Genomic DNA, 24,897 nt, shown 5'->3' on the forward strand with positions numbered 1-24,897 from the left:
TGACACTTGACTTCATTTCACTTATGCAGATTACAAGATATCTTATATTTACAATTAATCAACCTATTCTGCATATCTAATTAAAGTCAACATGACATATATGCTACTATAGAATCTATACAAAGATGTTTGCAGAAATGTGCTACATGACTTATTGTTACATAAGCTACCCACCCGATGGATTTCAATTAGTCATCCGTCGGGACTATATTGAGTCATCCGTCGGGACTATATTGAGTCATCCGTCGGGACTATAATTGATCATCCGTCAGGTGCTACACTTTTCATCAAGTTAAATCTACTAAGGTGTTTTGTTAATTTAATCATCAACTTCACAACATATTCCTAACAATCTCCCCTAATTTATGCCTACTAGAACTGTAGCCATAAATTAAGAGAAACTTGATGATAACAATATAACCCTAAAAATACATATTTAAAAGGTAGTAGATAAAGCTAAAAAGTGCTACAATATTTACTGAAGAATTTACAAGACAAAGTGTACAAAGATTTGCTCACAGTCATTTTCAAGGTGCTCCTCTAGTCTGAGCAGATTGATCTATTTCCTTGATGGTCTGGATTTCTTTCCAAGTTTCCTGTTGTTTTCTTCTATCTGATTTTGGAGCTGTCTGTGGAATTCAAGTTCATCAGCTTCAGACAGATCTATTATTTTTTGCATTTCCAGTAGAGTCTCATTGCTAGAGATGCTCAGCTGGTCCTCTAGTATGAAGAATCTTCTAACTCCCTTATCATCCATGAATTCCATCATCCAGTAGGGCCTTAGATGCACTCAACTTCCAGTGTAAGGAATAATTAAAGTCTTTGGGAGTGCATCGTTGGCTCTAATACTCATCAGTTCTTCAATCTTCTTTAGAACTAGTCTTCTAGCTGTCACATTGAATCCAAAGTTCTTCTTGAAAGATGAATAAACTTTTATCAGTGTAGATTAGCTCTCTTGAAGAATCCTGTAAAGTGGCCATGTCATCTCTTTTCCTGCCTTGTACTTGAATACTAGCCTTTCAGGTAGATTCCTGTAAGCATCAATTGCTCTAACGTCTTCCAGTTCATCTAGATAGAGGTTTAGATCAGAGAATTCTTTGATGTCACAGATGTACATGATATCTCCCTTGTTGACCTTGGTTTGGGCTTAGGTTAGGGACTTGGATCTGAGAGTTGAGGGCTTCACTTTCTTGACTGCTCTGGTCTTTGTTTTCTTTGGCTTCATGAAATGAGGTAGATTGAGTTCAGGAATTGGTAGACTATCCCAGTCTATTGGCTCATCCTTTGGAATGATAGATTCACCATGGAAATTCTTGGATGGATCTATCTTGAATTCTTCATGTGCCACAGAGGGTATGGATGTTTGAGTTGTTGTAGAAGTAGACTTTTTGGGAAACTGATCTTCCAATTCCTCTTCATCAAAGTTCACTTTTCTCTTGGAATGAAGTTTGTATCTAAACCTTCTTTTCTGCTGTAATTCTTCTTGCATTTTTAGATCCTTAGATCCAGTGGTTTTAGATGGTTGTTCAGGAATTTGTTGTGTGGCTTTCACATCTTGCAACTTGGCCAAGATAGCAGCTTGCTCCTTCTTTTGTTTGAGCTTTTTAGCATCTAGGGCAGCTTGTTTCTTTTCTTACTTCAATCTTGCCTTTTCTTCCCTTTTTGCTTCAACAAATTGAGGGTGTCCAGCCACCACACAAATTTCTTTACCATTTCTAAAAACTTTGGCAATTCTCCTTTTTAGAGCTGAATCTGCAGGATTTTTTTAGAATGCTATAGACCTGGCTAACAGCTTCTTCTCATCAGGCTTTGGTGTCTCATACACTGTGTCCAAATGATTCTTGAGTGAAGACTTTGGGTAGTTCACCTTTGGCTTCATGATTAGATCTGCCTTTGGGGATTTGATGCAGGATGGATGGCCTCTCTCCAGATAGTTCATGCTCATATCATTCACAGAAATTTTCCTGACTTGAGAGTGATGAATGGCTAATTTTTCTGGCTTCTTTGCTAGACCAAATTTCTTTTGAATATCCTCATCAATTTTCTCCCAGTTGATTGGACTAAATTGTTTCTTCTCAGCTGCTCTCAAAGTGGCTGCTGCTTCATTTATCAAATCAATGTTATCTTTAGCTGGTGGCTTTATGAAAGCAATTGTTGGCATAATTGATTTACTCACTTGAATGTTAAGCACTTTTTGCTCCCCTCACTCCTAGAACTCTATTTCTTCCCCTTTTTGTTATCAGCAAGTTGAGTAGAGGAGGAGGTCTGTGCAGCCACCAGTTTCTGAAGCAAGTCTGTTTGTTGAGCTTGGTATAGATGGATTGCTGTAAGAGAAGCTTCCATAGCAACCATTCTTTTATCCAAGGAATCCACCTTGGTTGCAAGATCAGAGTTTTTCCTGAGATGTCTTTTGATGTCAAGCATTGTGGCTTCTGGAAGTTTAGCTTCCAACTTGTCAGATATGTCTTTCTAAAGTTGATTAACTTCATTTTTGATGAGGGAGACATTTTGACTTTGTTGGTAGCCAGAGATTTGTTGTAGTTGGAGAGAAGCAAGATATGCTTGTAGAAGCTTCTTGGTGCTAACATTTGTGGTTGATTAAGTGCAGACTGTGTTTGGCTGATAAGTTGGATGAGTGTGGTCTTGAAATGGTGATCATCACAGTTCTTGGAGAAGGCCCATGATGGCATGCTTGATCTGGAACTAGGGCCTACTTCTCCCCCTATGTCCAATGGCTCTTCTTCACTATCTCTACCCTCACCTCCAAAGAATTCTTCTGAGCCACCAGTCTCATAATCAACATCACCAGCTGTGGAGGGTAAAGCTGTGATGGAATCCTTAGCTCTTTGCATGGATTGTATGGTGTGCACCAAATTGAGCATTCTTTCTGCATTGTCATTGCCCTGTCCAGCTAGAAGTTGATATGCTGGAACAAGATGAGTAAATGCCTCAGCATCCAAGGAGGTAGAATCTATAACAGCTTGAGTTTGCTGAGATAGTCCCTCCCTGTTTGCATCCTGGACAATCATTAACTCAGTTGCAATGACATCCACCCTTATATCTCCAGTACCTGTATTTCTCTCATTTTCTCTCTTTTCTTGCATCAATGTCTCACCTTGGCTCCCTACCATCACACCCTCACCTTCACCATCTAAGGTGGGACTCCTCACACTCACTTTTGCCAGTCCTGAAGAAATGGACTGCATTGGATCACTCTTTATCTCTCTTTTTTCTTGGGAGCAACCAGACTCTCACTCAAGTCACTACCTTCCCTCAATCCTAATAGTGATTGCACAATTACTAAATCATCTGCACTTGTAACAATAGTTGAGCTTTGGAGTTGTGCAGAGACACCTGACGGATTAGAAATATCCATCGGGTTAGTAATTTGACTATCCGACGGATGAATGCTGTTAGGCACATCCGTCTGGATACAATCATTACTCGAAGGATGAACAATATCCATCATGTGAGTAGAAATGAATGAGTGTGGAGTGGAGACTATTGTAGACTCTGTGCAAATTGATGAAAATTTTGGCACAAATGTCTCAACAGTCTCAGAAATAAATGGCAAGTGAGCCAACAAATCAATCATTTAGAAGATGATGCTCACTTGCATGGATTTTTGGCTTCTCCAACAGAGTTAAAGATGGAGAATATAATTGAGATGTTTGAATCATGTCAATATCCAAAGAGTGTGTGGGAGAGTTTGGTATTTGAGGTGTTTCAATTTGTACAAATTTTGGTTGTGCCTCCACATTTGTTGGAGCCACATCAATTTGACTTTGAGATGGTGCAGTGACTGGGTCTTTAGCTCTAGTTTGCACTATGTGTGTACCCTATGCATCCCCAAGTTTTTTAGTTTTCTTCTTTCTTGTGTAAGTTTGTGGTGAACTTGTGTTCCTACCCCTTTTGTTCTGTGCTCCTGGTAGAGAGCTTGTTTCAATAGTTACATCCTTTTGGGAGGATGAAACTAGACTTGAGCTTTTGTCCTTATTAAAAACCACAATTTGTTGGGAAAATATGGTGTGGCTTGGTTTGGGTACACTATGCTCACCATCCTTATTCTTAGGGCTTCTTTGATTTTCACCCTGTCCCTAACCTGTCTTTCCCACCTTCACACTCCCCTCTTTGTGTTTAGTGGATTTTACAACTGGCATCTTTTGAGAGACACCAGAGGGGGCTTTCTTTGTCTTTGTTTTTAAAACTTTGGTTTTGGTAGCTTGGGTAGGCACTTGTCTGGTCATTGACACAAATGCCACTGCTACACTAGAAGGCAAAGAAATGTTTGAGGTTGGAAGAGTAGAGACAGTTGAAATTACCTCACTTACTTGAGGTGCCTCCATTATTGGAAAGTAGAAGTGTGGCACCTCTTTGTAGTGATCTGCTCTATTGATATCTGCAATAATTCTTCTTTCTTGAACCCAACAATTTAACATGTTGGCTGGGTTCTCAATCACAATGTCCTCACACAGGTGGTTAGCAAGTATCATGAAAAATCTAGCATAATAAACACTCTTACCCCTCTTATTAAGCTCCCCTAACTTAAACCCCAACTCAAACAAGACTAGATCACTAAAATTGAAGTATTTATCAGTTACTATCATGTAAAGCATGTTGAGTATGGAGATATTAATAGAATCAAAAATGCTAATTTTACCAGAAAGTACTTTAGTAACTACATCACACAGGTAACTCCATTCTTTCCTAAGACCCAATCTCCTAATTTCACTTAATTTGGAGATGGTGAGTGCATAACCCATAGAGTTTAACATGTTAACAATATCAGTGTCTGTGTGTGTGGTAGTGACAGTATTATCAGGAATCCTAAAGCATGCTTTAACAATGTCACTATTAACACAGAATTCCTTACCTTTAATAGTGAAAGTGCTGGTCTTATCAGTTGAATTGTACACCTCAGTTGTCCATATTTCCTCAACAACCTCACAGTAGATAGTGGGAGACTCTTGCATGGCATATTTGAGCTTACAGCCTTGCACAAATCCATCATTTTGTGGTAGTCTCCAGAATGTTGAATCCCCTTGTTCACTAGAGCGGTGAAATTGTTCTTTTCATAGATAAAGCCAGTTTGAGACATGATTTTGATGACTGGTGCCATTGTTAGAGAGTAAAGATTGCCGAGAGGGAGGGTAATTACTTTTGAGAAAAAAAGAAGTTAGAGCAAATGAATTGAGAATGATAAAAGAAAAGTAATGAAAATGAATTTTGCTTTTATACTCTCTCAAAAATAAACTGACAAAAGTATTAAAGAACCAATCAAATTTGCCCAAAATAGCCATTTAAATTAAAATAAACTGTCAACATTCTATCAACCATCCGTAGAAATATACATACAGACTGTAACTAAACTCGAGTGATGATGTTCAGATAATTAACGGCCATGATTTGGACAACTCGACGGATGAGGATAAAACATTTTATCTGTCGGGTTATTAAAATAATCCAGAAAAATAATTGATTTTTAGATATTCTATTCCGATGGATGATCAAACTCGATGGATAACGATCATTTGTTGGGAACTAAATTTTGACTTAGCAAAAATTTCATCCAAGGCAGAAAGATCAATTAAATTTCTGGCTGCATTACAACTTGCAAAAATATCTGAAATAATTCAAGAATATTTAAGCATACCTAACTCACTTACCAACCTTAAAAGGTGGATTCATCCAGTGGCTTGGTAAATATATCTGTAAGCTATTTTCACTGGGAACAAATGTAGTTCCAGAGTACCATTCATTACATGTTCCCTAATGAAATGATACTTGATGTCTATGTGCTTTGTTCTTGAATGCTGTACTGGATTCTCAGTAATGGAAATTATACTTGTGTTATCACAGAAAATGGGAATTCTTTCCACTTGCAGACCATAGTCTAGCAATTGGTTTTTCATCCACAAAATATGTGCACAGCAACTGCCGGCATCAATATATTAAGCTTCTGCTGTAGAATTAGAAACTGAATTTTGTTTTTTACCGAACCAGGACACTAGCTTGTTTCCTAGAAATTGACAGGTTCCTGTTGTACCTTTTCTATCAATTCTACAACCTGCATAATCTGCATCTGAATAACCAGTTATATCAAAACCAGAATCTCTAGGGTACCAAATTCCAAGTTTTGGTGTACCTTTGAGATATCTGAAAATTCTCTTAATAGCAATTAAGTGAGATTCTCTAGGATCAGCCTGAATTCTAGCACAAAGACAAGTAGCAAACATTATATCTGGCCTACTAGCTGTTAAGTACAGAATTGAACCAACCATGCCACTATAACTTGAAATATCCACAGACTTTTCAGTAGTGTTTAATTCAAGCTTAGTTACAGTGGCCATTGGATTTTTTGCAGATGTGCAATCCATTAGATCAAACTTCTTTAAAAGATCATGAATGTATTTAGTTTGACTAATGAATATTCCATCACTAACTTGCTTAACTTGTAAACCAAGAAAGTAAGTTAGTTCTCCCATCATGCTCATTTCATACTTACTTTGCATCAATTTGGCAAACTTTTTGTAAAGTTTTTCATCTGTAGAGCCAAAAATAATGTCATCTACATAAATTTGAACAAGTATGCTAGAGCTATTAACATTTCTAAAGAATAAAGTTTTGTCTACAGTACCTCTAGTGAAGTGACTCTCTAAAAGAAACTTTGACAAAGTGTCATACCAGGCTCTAGGTGCTTGCTTCAATTCATAGAGTGCTGTCAAAAGATAGTAGACATGATTTGGGAAATTTGGATCTTCAAACCCGGGAGGCTGACTGACATAGACTTCCTCCTCCAAATCTCCATTTAGAATAGCACTCTTGACATCCATTTGATAGACCTTGAAATTGGCATGGGCTGCATAGGCTAAGATAATTCTGATAGCTTCAAGTCTTGCAACAGGAGCAAAGGTTTCATCAAAATCAATTTCTTCTTGTTGTCAATAGCCCTTAGCAACAAATCAAGCTTTATTCCTGACCACTATGCCATTTTCATCCATCTTGTTTCTGAATACCCATTTGGTGTCAATTGGATTCTTTCCTTTAGGCTTGGGTACCAGCTTCCAAATATTGTTCCTTTCAGATTGGTTTAGCTCTTCCCACATAGCTAAAATCCAATCAGGATCCAATAGAGCTTCTTCTACCTTCTTTGGTTCTTCCTTAGAAAGGAAGTTGTTGTACATACATTCATCTTGAGTTGCTTTCCTAGTCTGAACTCTTGAAGATACATCACCAATAATTAGCTCATAGGGGTGATCTCTTGTCCATTTTCTCTGCTGAGGTAGATTTTCTCTAGATGAAGAGCCCTCACTGTTGTCTTGATGTGTGACTGAGTTTTAATTATGAGAAACTCTCCCTGAGTTAGTTAGTCTTTGATTTGAGAAAGGGGAACTTTCTGTGAGTGATCTACCTTGACTTTCAGCTTCTCTCAATGACCCGACGGATGAAGCACTTGGAGTTCCGATGGATGAGGCTGATAATCTCCCGATGGATGATGCAGATTGTCTCCCTACGGCTGAAGCATTTTGTAACTTGATGGATATTGAGTTATTAGCTTCATTAGTTGTATATTTTTCTGCACTATCCTTAGTTGTAGTTTCTTGATCACTGTCATCACTAACCATCTCCACATTATCAAATTTGAGACTCTCATGGAAATCTCCATCTTGCAGTCCTTCAATCTTTTTATCATCAAATACAACATGTATTGATTCCACAACAATGTTGGTTCTTAGATTGTAAACTCTATATGCTTTTCCTACAGCATATCCTACAAAAATTCCTTCATCTGCTTTAGCATCAAACTTTGCATATTGATCAGTTTGATTCTTCAAGATATAACATTTGCAGCCAAAGACATGAAGAACATTTAGAGTTGGTTTCCTGTTCTTGAACAATTGGTAGGGAGTCATGCATTTTGCTTGATTCACCAAAGAGATATTTTGAGTGTAGCAGGCAGTGTTCACAGCTTCGAGCCAAAAGTATGTTGGTAACTTTGATTCTTCAAGCATTGTCCTTGCAGCTTCAATAAGGGATCTGTTCTTTCTTTCTACCACTCCATTTTGTTATGGAGTCCTTGTTACAGAAAATTCATGAATAATCCCAGTTTCTTCACAAAATGATCTCATCCCAGAATTCTTGAACTCAGTTCCATTGTCACTCCTGATTCTTCTTACTTTAAAATCAGGATGATTGTTGACTTGCCTTATGTGGTTAAAGATGATTTTACTAGATTCATCTTTAGACTTTAGGAAATATGTCCAAGAGAACTTTGATAAATCATCCACAATTACTAGGCAAAATCTTTTCCTTGAGATGGACAACACATTGACTGGTCCAAACAAATCCATGTGTAGCAATTACAAAGGTTCTTCAATTGTTGAATCAAGCTTCTTTCTGAATGATGCTTTGATTTACTTTCCCTTTTGGCAAGCATCACACAGTCCATCTTTTGTAAACTCCACTTGAGGAATACCTCTAACCAGTTCTTTCTTGACAAGCTCATTCATGGTCTTGAAGTTTAGATGGGACAGCTTCTTGTGCCATAGCCAATTTTCATCTTGACTTGCTTTGCTGAGAAGGCAAGTGACAGATTCTACATTTGATGAGTTGAAGTCAGCTTGATACATATTTCCTTTTCTCACTCCAGTGAGAACCACTTTGTTACTCCTCTTATTTGTCACAACACAGGCTTCTGAATTGAAGGTTACTGAATTGCCCTTGTCACAAAGCTGGCTGATACTTAGCAAATTGTGCTTGAGACCATCCACTAGGGCAACCTCCTCAATGATGACATTGTCTTTACAAATTAAGCCATATCCCACAATATAACCCTTGCTGTCATCTCAAAAAGTAATACATAGGTCAGCTATCTCCTTGAACTCTATGAGCAGGGTAGAATCTCCAGTCATGTGTCTTGAACAACCACTATCCAAGTACCATAGTTTTTTTCTGTTTCCCTGCACGCATCAAAACCAAATCAAGTTAATTTTGGTACCCAAGTTTCCTTCGGTCCTGCCTTGTTAGCTTTCTTCTTTTGTTTCTTAGGTTTTATCTCATTTGACTTGGGGATATTAGATTCATCCTTAGTCATCTGAGTTGGACCTTTGTAACCAGTCATTAAAATAGAATTATCATGCACATTTTGATTAACAGGAAATGGCATGCTATTTGCAAATATGTTATTCCAGTAGGGCTTGCTAAATGGCATTTGAGGCATATTAAATGCATTATAATAAGGATTAAGTGCAAATGGCATATTAGCAAATTGTGCATTCATATTTTGTGCAGACATAGCATTCGTAGGCATATGAGGCATAACATTCATGTTGGGAAAAGAAGGAGGTACGGTCATGGAAGTAGGCATGGCAATTTTGTGATTAACAGACAGATGGTCAACACTACCACACTTAACACAGATTTTTCTAGGAGCATATTTATCAAGTGTGTAGTTGTTATATTTATTAATTCCTAGTTTCCCAATTCTATTGTTTTTCTTTTTAGCCTTTGTTTTAACCACAATCTTTTCTAATCTGTCATTCAATTATTTGATAGACAGATGACTAACATTCACTTTCTTCTCCTTCTTCACTTGACTTGTTTCTCCTGAAATAAAGTTTTTGGAAACTGATCCATATTTTTCATTTAACTTGGCAAGTTTTGCTTTACTCACAAGTTTGCTCACAACCGACGAATGAGGATTTATGTCACTCGTTGGATAATCTTTTTGATTATCCGACGGATGACTCTCATCATCCGTCGAGTCTACATCTGTTAGCAATCCTTCAACCAAATTGGATTCCAGCTTCACTTTACTCTTTTTCTAGGCTGCATCACAAAAGGACTCAATGCCTTGAACTTTGGTGATTTGAGCATAGACATCTCTAGATGATTTCCATGCCTTGATCACTTCTTGTTCACGATCAAGCTGCTTCTTCAAAATTTCTTCTTTCTTCAAGGACTCAGTTAATTCCTCCTTAGCAATCTTACACTCAATTTTTAAGTTCTCAAATTCAATGAACTGAGACTCTAGCACATTGTTCCTCTCACTTAAAAACAAATTGTTTTCTTTAATTTTAGCATTTTCTTTGGTGAGAGACTTAAGAGTAACACGCAAGTGATATAATTCTGTGGACATATTACACTCATCTTTAGTTAAATATGCTAGGTTTGTTGAGATTACCTGATTACTTGAAGAACTTGTTTCTGTCTCATCAGATTTGGCCATCAGGGGTAGGTTGACATAGCTTGTATCTTCATCTTCATCTAGTCCAGTAGTCATTTTCTTGTGTTATGAAAGCCCTTTCCTTTTGCTTGAGCAACTCAAAATACTTATGTTTATAATCAACAGGCTCAAACTTTTTCTTGGAATATGACTTTCTGCATTCATTTGCAAAATGACCAGCTAAGCCACATTTGAAACATTTGAATTTTGATTTATCCACCATGTTTCTATTTGGCTTAGCAGCTCCAAAGTTCTTTTTGAACTTGAGTTTGGCAAACCTCCTGGATAAGAATGCTAAGTGTTCATCAATATCATCCATGTCATCTTGACTTAATGGATCTTCATTATCAGCTACCAACCCTTTTCCCTTACTTTCACAGACCTTTGATGTAGATTCAACAGCTTCCATATTCATCTCCTTCTCTTTCTCTAACTCAGCAACCAGTGCAATGGACCCTCCTTTCTTCCTCCCTTTCTCCATTCTTTCATCTTGCTCTATTTCAAGCTTATAAGTCTTTAGAATGCCATATAGTCTCTCTAATATAAACTTCTTATATTTTTGTGAATTTCTCAAGGAGACTGTCATTGGTTTCCATTCTTTTGGAAGGGATATCAGGAATTTGAGGTTAGAATCTTTGGTTTGGTAGACTCTTCCATGCAGCTTCAGAGCATTTAGTAGCTTTTGAAATCTACTAAAGATATCAGTGAGATTTTCAACTTCTTCATAGTGGAAACGCTCATATTGCTGAATTAGTAACTACATCTTGTTTTCTCTAACTTGTTCAGTGCCATCACATATTATTTGAATGGTATCCCAAACTTCCTTGGTTGTGTTGCAGTTAATGATGTTATCAAACATGTCATCATCAACTCCATTGAACAGAATATTCATGGCCTTCTTGTCTTTCCTGACTTGTTCAATATCAGGATCTGACCATTCATGCCTTGGCTTGGGAACTGATAATTTATTTCCATTTGCAGCTCTCATTGGTACATGAGGACCTCTCTCTATGCAATCCTAATAGGCCTCATCTTGAGAAAGTAAATGAAGATGCATCTTTACCTTTCATTGATGGTAATTATCTTTGTCCGGAAAAGGAATCTTAACTCCAACATCCTTCTTGTTCATCTTGTTGTTTATTGTGATCTTTAAATTCTTTGTGCTTCAAGAGCTTGCTCTGATACCAATTGTTAGTCCCTAACAATGCATCAAGAATTACAGAAGGGGGGTTTAATGTAATTCTAGTAAACTTTTTCTCGAACTATAAAATGTTCTAACTTAAACTATATATATAAGTATTTTGATTTGCAAGGTGCGGAATCACTTGTGAAATAAATAAAAAACACAAGATAATAAAAACACAAGTCTTTAAAACTTTCTGGTGGATTTGAAAGTATCCACCAGATATATATATGTATATATATATCGAATTAAGAACTCTGTGAAGAACAAATTGTCTCACAGCTGCTTTACAAGTGAACAAACAAACTACAGAGAAATTCTTAAAAGTTACAGCTTTTTCTATTTCTCTTCTAAAAGTGTTTGCTTAGTTATTTGTTCTACTAGTTACACTTGGTTTATATACCACCAACTTTACATGGTAATAAGACAGGATAATAAAACAAAACTATCAAGTCAAACTTCATGCTGCTTCACTACTCTTTTCCAGCATCTTTGAAAATCTTCTTAACTTGTATGGAAATGGTAATGCTCCTTTGTTCTTGGTTTCCTGTTAAACAGGCTTCCATATTCCTTTTTACAAACACCCAACGCATGTGACTGTGTTATCACTGTCAACAGATGTTTGAATTGATCATTCGTCGGGTACATGCTTGTCATCCGTCGGGTTGCCTTGTTGATCATCCATCGGGTAGCTTTGTTGATCATCCGTCGGGTAGCTATTTGACACTTGACTTCATTTCACATATGCAAAATTTCATGCTATCTTATATTTACAATTAATCAACCTATTCTGCATATCTAATTGAAGTCAACATGACTTATATGCTACTAAAGAATCTATACAAAGATGTTTGCAGAAATGTTCTACATGACTTATTATTACATAAGCTACTCACCCGATGGATATCAATTAGTCATCCGTCGGGACTATATTGAGTCATCCGTCGGGACTATAATTGATCATTCGTCGGGTGCTACATTTTTCACTAAGTTAAATCTACTAAGGTGTTTTGTTAATGTAATCATCAAGTTCACAATATATTCCCAACAGCGATCTTACTTGACTTCCAAATCCTATTGAGGGATCAACAGATGTTGTTCATTTCCTGTCAATGGATGATGTTCTTTCCCTGTTGATGGATGATGCAGATTATTTTTCAACTGATGATGCACTTGGTCTTTCGACGAATGTTGAGTTATGTGCTTCATTAGTTGTAGACTTTTCTGCATTGTCCTTGGATATTGGTTCTTGATCACTATCATCATCACTATCTTCACAGATCATCTCCACATTATCAAATTTGAGGCTCTCATGGAAATCTCCATCATGTAGTCCTTCAATCTTTTTATCATCAAACACAACATGTACTGATTCCATAACAATGTTGGTTTTTAGATTGTAGATTCTATATGCTTTTCCAACAACATATCCAACAAAGATTCCTTTATCTTCTTTGGCATTAAACTTCCCATGTTGATCAGTTTGATTTCTTAAGATGTAGCATTTACAGCCAAAGACATGTAAGAAATTTTGAGTTGGTTTCCTATTCTTGAACAATTGGTAGGATGTCATGCAGTTTGCTTGATTGATTAAAGAAATATTTTGAGTGTAACATGCAGTATTCACAGCTTCAGCCCAAAAATATATTGGTAACTTTGATTCTTCAAGCATTGAAATTGCAGCTTCAATAAGAGATCTGTTTTTCCTTACCACCACTCCATTTTATTGTGGAGTTCTAGCTACAGAAAACTTATGCATAATCCCATTCTCTTCAAAAAATGATCTCATCACAGAATTCCTGAATTCAGTTCCATTGTCACTCCTGATTCTTCTTACTTTGAAGTCAGGATGATTATTAACTTGCTTTATGTGATTGATGATGATTTCACTAGCTTCATCTTTGGATTTCAGAAAATATGTCCAAGAGAACTTTGAGAAATCATCTCTAATTACTAGGAAAAATCTTTTCCTTGAGATGGACAACACATTGACTGGTCCAAATAAATCCATGTGCAACAGTTGCAGAGGTTCTTCAATTGTTGAATCAAGCTTCTTTCTAAATGATGCTTTAATCTGCTTTCCTTTTTGGAAGGAATCACACAATCCATCCTTATTAAACTCCACTTGAGGAATACCTCTAACCAATTCTTTTTTGCCAAGCTCATTCATGGTCTTGAAGTTTAGATGGGACAGTTTCTTATGCCATAGCCAACTTTCATCTTGATTATCTTTGCTGAGAAGACAAATTATTGATTCTGCATTTGATGAGTTGAAGTTAGCTAAGTACACATTTCCTTTTCTCACTCCAGTGAGAACCACTTTGTTACTCTTCTTGTTGGTCACAACACAGGCTTCAATATTAAAAGTGACTGAGTTTCCCTTATCGTAAAGCTAGCTGATACTCAATAAATTATGCTTGAGTCCATCCACTAGGGAAACCTCTTCAATGATGACATTATCCTTTGAAATCAAGCCATATCCCACATTATAACCCTTGTTGTCATCTCCAAAAGTAATACTTGGGCCAGTTTTTTCCTTGAACTCAGTGAGCAGGGTAGAATCTCCAGTCATGTGCCTTGAGCAACCACTGTCTAGATACCAAAGATTCTTTCTGTTTTCCTGCACACATGAAAGTCAAATCAAGTTGATTTTGGTACCCAAGTTTCCTTTGGTCTTGCCTTGTTAGCCTTTTTCTTTGGTTTATTAGGTTTGACCTCATTTGACTTGGGGATTTCAGATTCATCCTTAGTCATTTGAGTTGGACCTTTGAAACCAGCCATTAAAATAGAATTATCATGCACATTTTGGTTTACATAAAAAGGCATGCTATTTGCAAATATGTTATTCCAGTAAGGCATGCTAAATGGCATTTGCGGCATACTAAATGCAGCATCATAAGGATTAGGTGCAAATGACATATTAGCAAATTGTGCATTTATATTCTGAGCAGGCATAGCATTCATAGGTATGGCAAGCATGGTAGTCATGTTGGGGAAAGAAGAGGGTGCAGAGATGGGAGTAGGCATAACAAGCTTGCAATTAACAAACTAATGTTTAACACTACCATACTTAACACAGGTTTTTCTAGGAGCATATTTATCAGGTGTGTAGTTATTATGTTTATTAATTCCTACCTTCCAATTCCTATTATTTTTCCTTTTTGTTTATGCTTTAATCTCAATCTTTTGTAATCTGTCATTCAATTTCTTGATAGATGCCCAACATTAACTCTATTTTCTTTTCTCACTTGACTTGATTCTCCTGAAACAAAGTTTTTAGAAACTGATCCATATTTCTCATTCAACTTAGCTAGCTTGGCTTTGCTAACTAGCTTTTTCTCAGTCGACGGATGTGGTTCCTTATCTTTCGACGGATGGTCCATTTGGTCTTTCGACGGATAACATTCATCATCCGTCGAATCCACATCTGTTGAGAATCCTTCAATCAAATTGGATTCAAGCTTCTCTTTACTCTTTTTCCAGAATGCATCACAAAATGACTCAATACCTTGAACTTTAGTAATTTGAGCATGAACACCTCTAGATGATTTCCATGCCTTGATTACTTCATATTCACGTTCAAGATGCATCTTTAAAATCTCTTTTTTCTTCAAGGACTCAGTTAATTCGTCCTTAGCAATTTTACACTCAATTCTCAATTTTTCAAATTCAATAAATTGAGACTTTAGCACATTATTCCTCTCACTTAAAAACAACTTGTTTTCTTTAATTTTAGCATTTTCCTTAGTGAGGGACTTAAGTGTAACACGTAGGTGATATAATTCAGTAGATATGACATTTATTGCATCGTTACACTCAGCTTTAGATAAATGTGCTAGGTTAGTTGTGATTACCCGATTGCTTGATGAACTGATCTATGTTTCATCTGATTTGGCCATTAGGGCTAGATTGACATAGCTTGTTTCTTCATCTTCATCTAATCCATCTACAGCCCAGTCATTTTATTGTGTAATAAAAGCCCTTTCCTTTTGCTTGAGCAACTCAAAGTATTTATGTTTATAATCAATAGGCTCAAACTTCTTTTTGCTGAAATCAAACTTTCTACACTCACTAGAAAAATGACCTGCCAAGCCACATTTGAAACACTTGAATTTTGACTTATCATGGCTTGGCTGCTCCAAAATTCTTCTTAAATTTGGGCATGGCAAATCTCCTGGATAAAAATGCTAGATGCTCATCAATATCATCCATGTCATCTTGACTCAACTGATCTTCATTTTCAACTACCAGCCCTTTACCCTTGCTTTCACAAACATTTGATGTAGACTCAACAGCTTCCAACTTCATCTCTTTCTCCTATTCTTACTCAGCAACCAGTGCTATAGATCCTGCTTTCTTCCTTCCTTTCTCCATTCTTTCATCTTACTCTATTTCAAGCTCATAGGTTTTCAGGATGTCATAAAATCTTTCCAAGGTGAACTCCTTGTAATCATTTGAATTTCTCAATGAGACTGTCATCGGCTTCCACTCTTTTGGGAGAGATCTAAGGAACTTGAGGTTAGAGTTTTTGGTTTGGTAGACCCTTCCATGCAACTTTAGAGCATTTGGTAGCTTTTGAAATCTACCAAATATATCAGCGAGTGACTCACTTTCTTCACAGTGAAAGTGCTCATATTGCTGAATCAGAAGATGCATCTTGTTCTCCCTCACTTGCTCAGTACCATCACAAATGATCTGTATTGTGTCCCAAACCTCTTTGGCTATTTTACAGTTAATGATGTTATCAATCATATCACCATCAACACCATTAAACAGTATGTTCATCGCCTTCTTATATTTCCTGACTTGTTCAATGTCAAGATCAGACCATTCATGCCTAGGTTTTGGAAATGATGGTTCATTCCCTGTAGCATCTCTCATAGGGACATGAGGACCTCTTTCAATGCAGTCCACATAAGCTTCATCTTGAGAAAGAAGATGTAGGTGCATCTTCACCTTCCAGCGGTGATAGTTGTCTTTATCCAGAAATGGGATTTTCACTTCAACATCCTTTTTATTCATCTTGTTGATTGTTGTGATCTTTACACTCTTTGTACTTCAAGAGCTTGCTCTGATACCAATTGTTATTCCCTAACAATACAACAAGAATTATAGGGGGGGTTGAATATAATTCTGGCTCCTTTTTGGGATTTTACAAATGTTCTAACTTAATATATATAACAGTGTTTGATTTGCAGTAATGTGGAATGAAGGAATTATAGAAATTAAAATACTAAGTAATAAAACACAAGTTTTAAAACTTTCTGGTGGATTTGAAAGTATCCACCAGAGATATATATATCAAATAGAGAACTATGTGATGCTTTGAATAGTACATAGCTGCTTACAAGTTGAACAAACAAACTATAGAGAAATTTTTAACAAATACAGCTTTTTTTATCTCTCTGAAAAATGTGCTTGCTTAGTTATTTTGTTTTACTTGCTACACTTGGTTTTATATCACCAAGTTCACATGACAGTAAGACAAGATAATAAAATAAAAAGAAAATATATAGTCGAACATCATGCTATTTCATTACTCTATTCCAGCATCTTTGAATATCTTCTTAGTTGCATGAAAATGATAATGCTTCTTTGTTCTCTTAAACCTATAATTAGGCTTCCACATTCCATTTACATACAATCAATGCATTTGACTTTCAAGTCACTATCAACTGCTCTTTTGAATTTGAACATCCGTTGGAACTTCATTGGATCATCCGTTGAAATTGTGGTTGATCATCCGTTGATACTTTGGTTGATCATCCGTTGAAGCTTCGCAGATCATCCATTGAAGCTTTATATGAGCATCTATTGAATCTTGACTGAACATCCGTTGAGGCTTTGTGAAACATCCGTTGAGACTATTTTCTTGAGTAGTTAACTCCATTTCACTTATACAAGATTTCAAGGCATCATCTATTTACAATTGACCAACCTATCTTGTATATCAATCTAGTAGTCAACATGACTTAAACATTTCTCAGAAATCTAGTTCACTAAGCTTATACAAGTATTTAGAAATGTGCTTCTAAACTTATTTTAAATAAGCTACTCTTTCAACAGATAGTGTGAGTAATCATCCGTTGAAAGCTACAAAATCACTAAGTTAAATCTACCAAGGTGTATTGTTTATCTTATCATCAAGTTCACAACATATTCATAACATTTATTATATCATACTTCTACATATCTTATTATTTTATTGAGTTTGATTTTATTTTTATTTCACCATTTTGGCTTTAACCTTTATATTCTTAATCCACTTATGTATTGCATTTAATATATTATACATACTATAACAAAAAAAATATATTTTTAGCCTTTTTGAATCATATATTTTTTTTAATTTATTTATTAGAATTTTATTATAATTATACATCTTGATTTCTTACAAACAAATCATCCTAATTTCATATATAAATATAGATACTATAACAGACTCCAATTTGAAAATATATTATTTTTAGCCGTTTGATTTGATATAATCAGTAGAATTCTATGTTTACTATACTTTTTGATTTCTAAGTATCACCCGAATATTTTTTTTAATTTCTATATGACTTATAATATTATATGTATTATTCTACGCGTTTTTAATTACAATTTTTATATTGATATCAACTCAGTAATCATATTTGTCAAATGACTCAATAATATATTTTAGTGAAATAATAAAAAAATTGACATCGTATTATAATTATATTATTTTTATTTATTATAGTTAATAACCTTTATTAATAAGTGAAACACTCTTATAAGTGGTACTTTGGTTTCACCTCTTTTTGGTTTCATCAATTTTTAATTGCACCCCTTTTTGAATTTCATTATAACTCTAAATGTATAATTTTTATTATTCTTCTACTTCTATATGACTTGTAATATTTTTTAGAAGAAATTGATGATATCAGCTTATAAACTATCAGAGTTTATTATCAACATTTGATACCAGAGTTTAGCAGAAGGTGACGTCATCAACATTTGTTGATTAGGAATTAATATCAGTATTTAGTCACTTCAGCTGAAAGTCAGGAGATATCAAAGAAGGAAAGGGTTTTTAGAATTCAAGTCGGTGAAGGACTTTACTTCGAGTAGCAATCAAATTAAGGATATATTTTATGATTCCTTATTGTAATAGAATAAGATTCCTTATTTGATTGTGTACTTGTGCAGTATATAAGCACATATTAGATTAACACTTTATATGTCGCGTATTGATATATCTTTTCTGTAACCTAGCAGCACTCAAGGATATCTGTTCATCCTTTCAGAGATCAGTTTGTAATCAGTTTTTATCATTCAATACAAAATTGTTTATCCCGTTGAGTGTTTGAATCTATTTATCTGCATAAACTGTATTCACCCCCCTCTACAGTAGTGTTAAGGACCTATCAATTGGTATCAGAGCTTGCTGTTGAAATACAAACAGTTTAAGATCTAAAATCAAGTTATAATGGCAGATAAAGAACCTCTGTTATTCCCAAACAATCTAACAAAGAATTACAAAAGGGGGGGGGGTGAATGTAATTTTGGCTTCTTTTTCAATTTTAAGAACAATTTTTCTATAAATATATAACCGTGTTTAATTTAGCACTGGTGCGGAATGAAAGTAGTAAAGAAATCAAATCATAAAGTAATAAAATACAAGTATTTAAAAACTTTCTGGAGGATTGAACTTTTCCACCAAAGATATATATTAAGTAAAGAACTCTGTGTTATAATGTTGTATACAGCAGCTTACAAGTTGAACTACAAGAATAGAGAAATTCTTTACAGATTTTGCCTTATCTATTTCTCTATTAATAGCTTACTAACTTGGATAGATGTAGTTCTACTTGCTATGTTTGGTTTATATATTACCAAGTTACATGATGAAAAGGCAAACAAATAAGACAAAGTATTTCTAGTCTAATCTCATGCTTCTTCATTTCTCAATCCAGCATATTTGAATATCTTCAGTTTAGCATGGAAATGGAAATGCTTCTTTGTTCTCTAAACCTTGATAATAGACTGCCACCTTCCTTTTGTATACAATCAATGCATGTGACTGCCAAGTCACTATCAACTGCTCTTTCGAATTTGTTCATCTGTTGAAGCTTTATTGGATCATCCGTTGGGAGTCTGGTTGATCATCCGTTGAGATATTAGTTGATTATCCATTGAAGCCTTGTGGAACATCAGTTGAGACTGTCTTTATGGCAGTTAACTCTACTTCATTTATACAAGATTACAAGGCATCTAGTATTTACAATTAACCAACCTATCTTGCATATCAATTTAGTAGTTAACATGACTTAAACATTCTAAAACATCTAGTTCACTAAGGCATTATAATATGCAGGAATGTGCTACTAATCTTATTGTAACATAAGCTACTCTTTCAATGGATATTGAAGGTGATCATCCGTTGAAAGGTACAAATACACTAAATAATATCTACTAAGTGTTTTGTTCAAGTTATCATTAAGTAAACAACATATTCCTAACAATCTCCCCCAATTTATGTCTACTGGAATTGTAGCCATAAATTAAGAGAAAATTGATGATAAAAAAAACACCCTATGAATACAGACTGAATTATAGTAGACAAAATTTATAAGTGTTGCAATTTATTGACAAACATATAGAGAAAGATTTGAAGAGAATCTCACAGGCCATTATCAATGTGCTCCTCTAGAGTGAGCAAGTTTTGATTACTTCCTTGATTGTCTGAACTTCTTTCCCAGCTTCATATTGTTTTCCTCAATTTGATTTTGGAGTTGCCTGTAGAACTCAGATTCATCTTCATTTGTCTGATCCAGCTTCTTTTGCATCTCCATGAGAGTTTCATTGCTTGCAATCTTTAGCTGATCTTCCAATCTGAAGAATCTTCTGATGCATTTTTCATCTTTGAACTTCATTATCCAGTATGGCCTCAAATGTACTCTGTCTCTTGTGAAGGGACTTGTTAATATTCTTGGGAGAGCATTTGGATTTCTTCTGCTGTTCATTATCTCCTCAATTTTGTTCAGTACCATTTTCTTGGCAATAATGTTGAATCCAAAATTCTTCTGTATTGAGGAGAAAATCTTCACCAAAACAGAATAGCCTTCATTGAGAAGTCTGTGAAGTGGCCAAGTCATCTCTCTTCCACCCTTGTACCTGAAGAATAATCTTTCTAGAAGATGTTTATAAATATCAATAGCTCTAACTTCATCTATCTCTTCCAGATAAAGATTTATGTCTGAGAATTCTTTAATGTCACAAATAAAGAGTTGATCTACCTTGTTGACAGTTGGTTTGGGTTTGGTTGATGCTTTGGATTGAAGTCTGACAGGCTTGACCATCTTGACTGCTCTTTTATTAGTCTTTCTTGGCTTGGCTTGGATTGGAATGTTTAGATCAGGAAGAGGCAGGTTGTCCCAATCTATAGGTTCATCCTTGGGAACTACCGATTCATCATGAAAAGTTATGTTAGGATCAACCTTGAATTCAGCCTCCTTCAATGTAGGTATGGCTGGTTGACTTGAAGTAGTAGATTGGATTGGAATGCATTCTTCCTTATCATCATTGAAATCCAGCTTCCTCTTGGATGGGAGCTTGTATCTAAATTTCCTAGACTGCTTTGGCTTTTCTTGATTTCCTTCAATTAGATTCTCAGTAGGTAAAATAGCGTATATGATTGCAGGCTTCTTGGCTTGGTTCTTGGCATCTAAAGCATCTTGATTTTGTTGTTATTTAAGCCTTGCCTTTTATTCTTTCTTAGCCTCTGCAAACTGTGGATGTCCATCCACTACACAGATTAGTTTACCATTCCTGTAGATCTTAGCAATTCTTTTCTTTAGGACTGAGTCTCTAGGATCTTTAAAGAAAGCAATAGACCTTCCAAGCAGCTTGTTTCCATCTGGATTAGAAGTTTCATACATTAGCTCCAATGGATTTTTGTCTAAATTCTTTGGATAATTTCTCTTGGGTTTAAATTTCACATTGGCCTTTGGAGGTTTGATTGATGGGGGTTGACCTCTTTCCATGTTCTCTAAGCTCATTTCATTTGCTGAAATTTGTCTCAATTGAGAGAAGTGAGAAAAGACCTTGTCTTGCTTCTCAATTGGACCAAACTTCTTCTTGATGTTTTCATCAAGCTTCTTCCATTTTTCATTTAGCTCTAAATCAACTGCTGCTACATCAAGCCTTTTTAATTTGTCATTTGACTCCAACTTAGTTGCTGCTATTTTGATCAGATCAATGTTGTCAAAGGCTGGTGGCTTAGTGAAGGCAATTACTGGAACAATCACCTTGCTAACTTGTATGTTGAGCACTTTCTCCCCCTCACTTGTTGACTTTCCCTGACTAGCTGGAATAAAATAGTCTTTCTCCCCCTTTTTGTTAGCATCAAGTTGAATGGAGGTAGAGGTTTGTGCAGCTACTAACTGTTGTTGCAGACTTGTTTGAGTTTCCCGATTTTCAAGTATCTTGGTCATTGAATGCTCCACCTTTGTCAATCTTGTGTTCATGGCCTCAACTTTCCTTTTCAAATCAGCTTCCTTTCTCAGCTTTTGAGCTATCTCTGTCATTGTGGTTCCTGGAAGCCTAGCATCCAACCTTGCAACAAAGTCCTTCTTAATTTCACTGATTTCATTCTTGATGGTATCCACATCCTGACTTTGTTGGAGAGCTTGAATTTTATGCAATTGAAGAGATTCCAGGTGAGCTTTAAGTAAGTTTTTGGTGTTGGCACTAGTAGATGCTTGAATTATTGTTTGGGTGTCATGAATAATCTTGAATAGTGTGGATTGAAGATGTGGGTAAGAGCATTCCTTATGCATCATCCATGATGAAATATCTTCCTCTTCCCCTAAGCTCATGCCTTCTAATTTATCATCCTCACCATCATCCCCAAATGATTCTTCAGCCAATTCAAAATCATCACCAGCTGTGGAGGGCATGGCAATGATTGCATCCTTAGCCCTTTGCATAGAAGCAGTTGTGTGCACCAAATTTAGAATTCTCTCTGCAACCACATTGTCCTGTTCAACTAAGACTTGATAAGCTATAACAGGGTGAGTAAATGCCTCAGCTTCATAAGACACAGAGTCTAAGACAACTTGATAATCTTGCTGAAATAGCTATTTCTTTTCAGCCTCATTGACATCCATTAACTCACTAATAATGGGCTCTTCCCATTCTGCAGTACCTGTTTTTCTCTCATGATCTCTCTTTTCCTGCATCAAGGGCTCCCCTTGGTTTCCCACCCTCACACCCTCACCTTCACCTACTAAGGTGGGACTCCACTCACTCATTTTTTCCAAGCTGGAAGAAATAGCTTACAGAGATTCACTCTTTTCCTCTCCTTTTGCCTGAGAGCAACTCAGCCTCTTACTCTCTTCACTTCCTTCCCTCAGTCCTAGAAGTCATTGTACAACTACTAATTCATCTCCAGTTGTGACAAGAGTTGAGGTTTCAAGTGGTGCAGTGACAGTCAACGGATGAGAAACATCCATCGAGGCAGTAGTTGAGAGTGTCAACAGATGATTGCTGTTAAGCACATCTGTGAGATACAATCATTAGTCAACAGATGAACAATATCCGTCGAAATAATAGAAATGACAGAGTTTGGAGTGGAAACTACTGTAGAATATGTGGTGATTGATTTGAGATTTTGCACAGTATTCTTAGTAGGTACAGAAAGAAATGGCAAGTGAGCCAACAAATCATCTTAAAGATGATGCTCACTTGCTGTAGATTTTGGCTTCTACAAGAGAGTTAAAGATGGATAATCATGAATTGATGTTTCAATCATGTCCACACCCAAAGAGTTTATGGGTGAGCTTTGTGTGTGAGGTGCTTCTATTATTAAATATTTTGGCTGTGACTCCACATTTACAGGAGCCACATCAATCTGACTTTGAGAGGGTGCTGTAACTGAGTCTTTGACTGCAGTTTGCACAGTATTGCACCCTGTGTATCTCCAAGTGTTTTGGATTTCTTCTTTCTAGTATAAGTTTGGGGTGAGCTTGTGTCCCTAAACCTCTTGGCCCGTGCTATTGGTTGAGAGCTTGGTTCAATAGTAACATCCTTTTGGGAGGATGAAACTAGTAATGAACTTATATCCTTATTAAGCACTACAGTTTGTTGGGAAACTGCAGTGTGGCTAGGTTTGGTTATACACACCTCTCCCTCCTTATTCTTAGGGCATCTTTTATGTTCACCATGTCCCTCACCAGCCTTACTTCCCTTCACACTCCCCTCTTGGTTCTTAGTGGATGTTACAACTAGCTTCTTTTGAGAGAAACTAAAAGGGGCTTTCTTTGATTTGGATTTTGAAATTCCTGGTTTTGTAGCTTGGGTAGGCACCTGTTCAATCATTGTCACAGGTGTCATGGCCACAGTTGATTGCAAAGAAACAGGTGGTTGAGAAGTAGTAGGGACAGAAGTATTTACGTCACTTACCTGAGGCTGTTCCATGATTGACATGTAAACAAGGAAAACATCCTTGTGGTGATTTTCTCTGTTCAAGTCAGCAATAATCCTTCTCTCTTCGACCCAACAATCTAACTTGTCTGTTGGTTTCTCAATTGAGAGATCCTCAGAAAAAAAATTAGCTAACATCATAAAGAATCTAGCATAATAGATGTTTTTAGACCTCTTCTTTATATCTCCTAACTTACTTCCTAATTAATACATGACAGAAGTACTGAAATTAAAATATTTATCACTTAAAAGCATATAAAGCATGTTAACAAGTGAATAAGTTACAGTATAAAAGTTGCTAACTTTACCATAAAACACCCTAATAAAAGAATCACACAAAAAACTCCATTCTTTTCTAAGACCCATTGTCTTAACATCACCTAACTTAGTGGCATTAAGAGCATAACCTATAGAAATTAGCATGTTACTCACATCAGTGTCTGTGTATGGAGCAAGTGTGTTATTCTCAGGAAGTTTAAAGCATTTTTCAATTGTGTCACAGTTAATACAATGTTAATTACCTTTGAGAGTGAAGGTAATTGTTTTGTCCTTTGAGTTGAACACTGATATAGTCCAAATTTCCTCGACAACTTTACAGTAAATGGTTAGAGACTCAAGCATGGCATAACTCAATTTTCAGTTCAGAATGAAGTCCATCATTTTTTGATAGTCTTCAGATGCCGGAATTTTCTTGTTCACCAAAGCCACAAAGTTGTTCTTCTCATAAACATACCCAATTGAGGACATGATTTTGACTACTGGTGTCATTGCTGTGATTGAAATTAGTTGCAAAAAGGGAGTTTTTACTTTTGGAGAAGAAGAGAGTTAGAGAAATTGCTTGAGAAAGATAAAAGTAAAGAATATAAATGAAATTAGCTTTTATACTATCTCAGAAATAAACTGTCAAAAACTAAAAAGTAAAATAAAGTAACCAATCAAATTAGCCCAAAATAGCCATTTAAAATTTGGGAAAATTGTCAAAATTCTAAGTTTATCCGTTGAAATATACATACAGGTTGTAAGTAAATTCGACGGATGA

Source organism: Apium graveolens, chromosome 11 (assembly GCF_009905375.1).
Source record: "Apium graveolens cultivar Ventura chromosome 11, ASM990537v1, whole genome shotgun sequence".
Lineage (NCBI taxonomy): Eukaryota > Viridiplantae > Streptophyta > Magnoliopsida > Apiales > Apiaceae > Apium > Apium graveolens.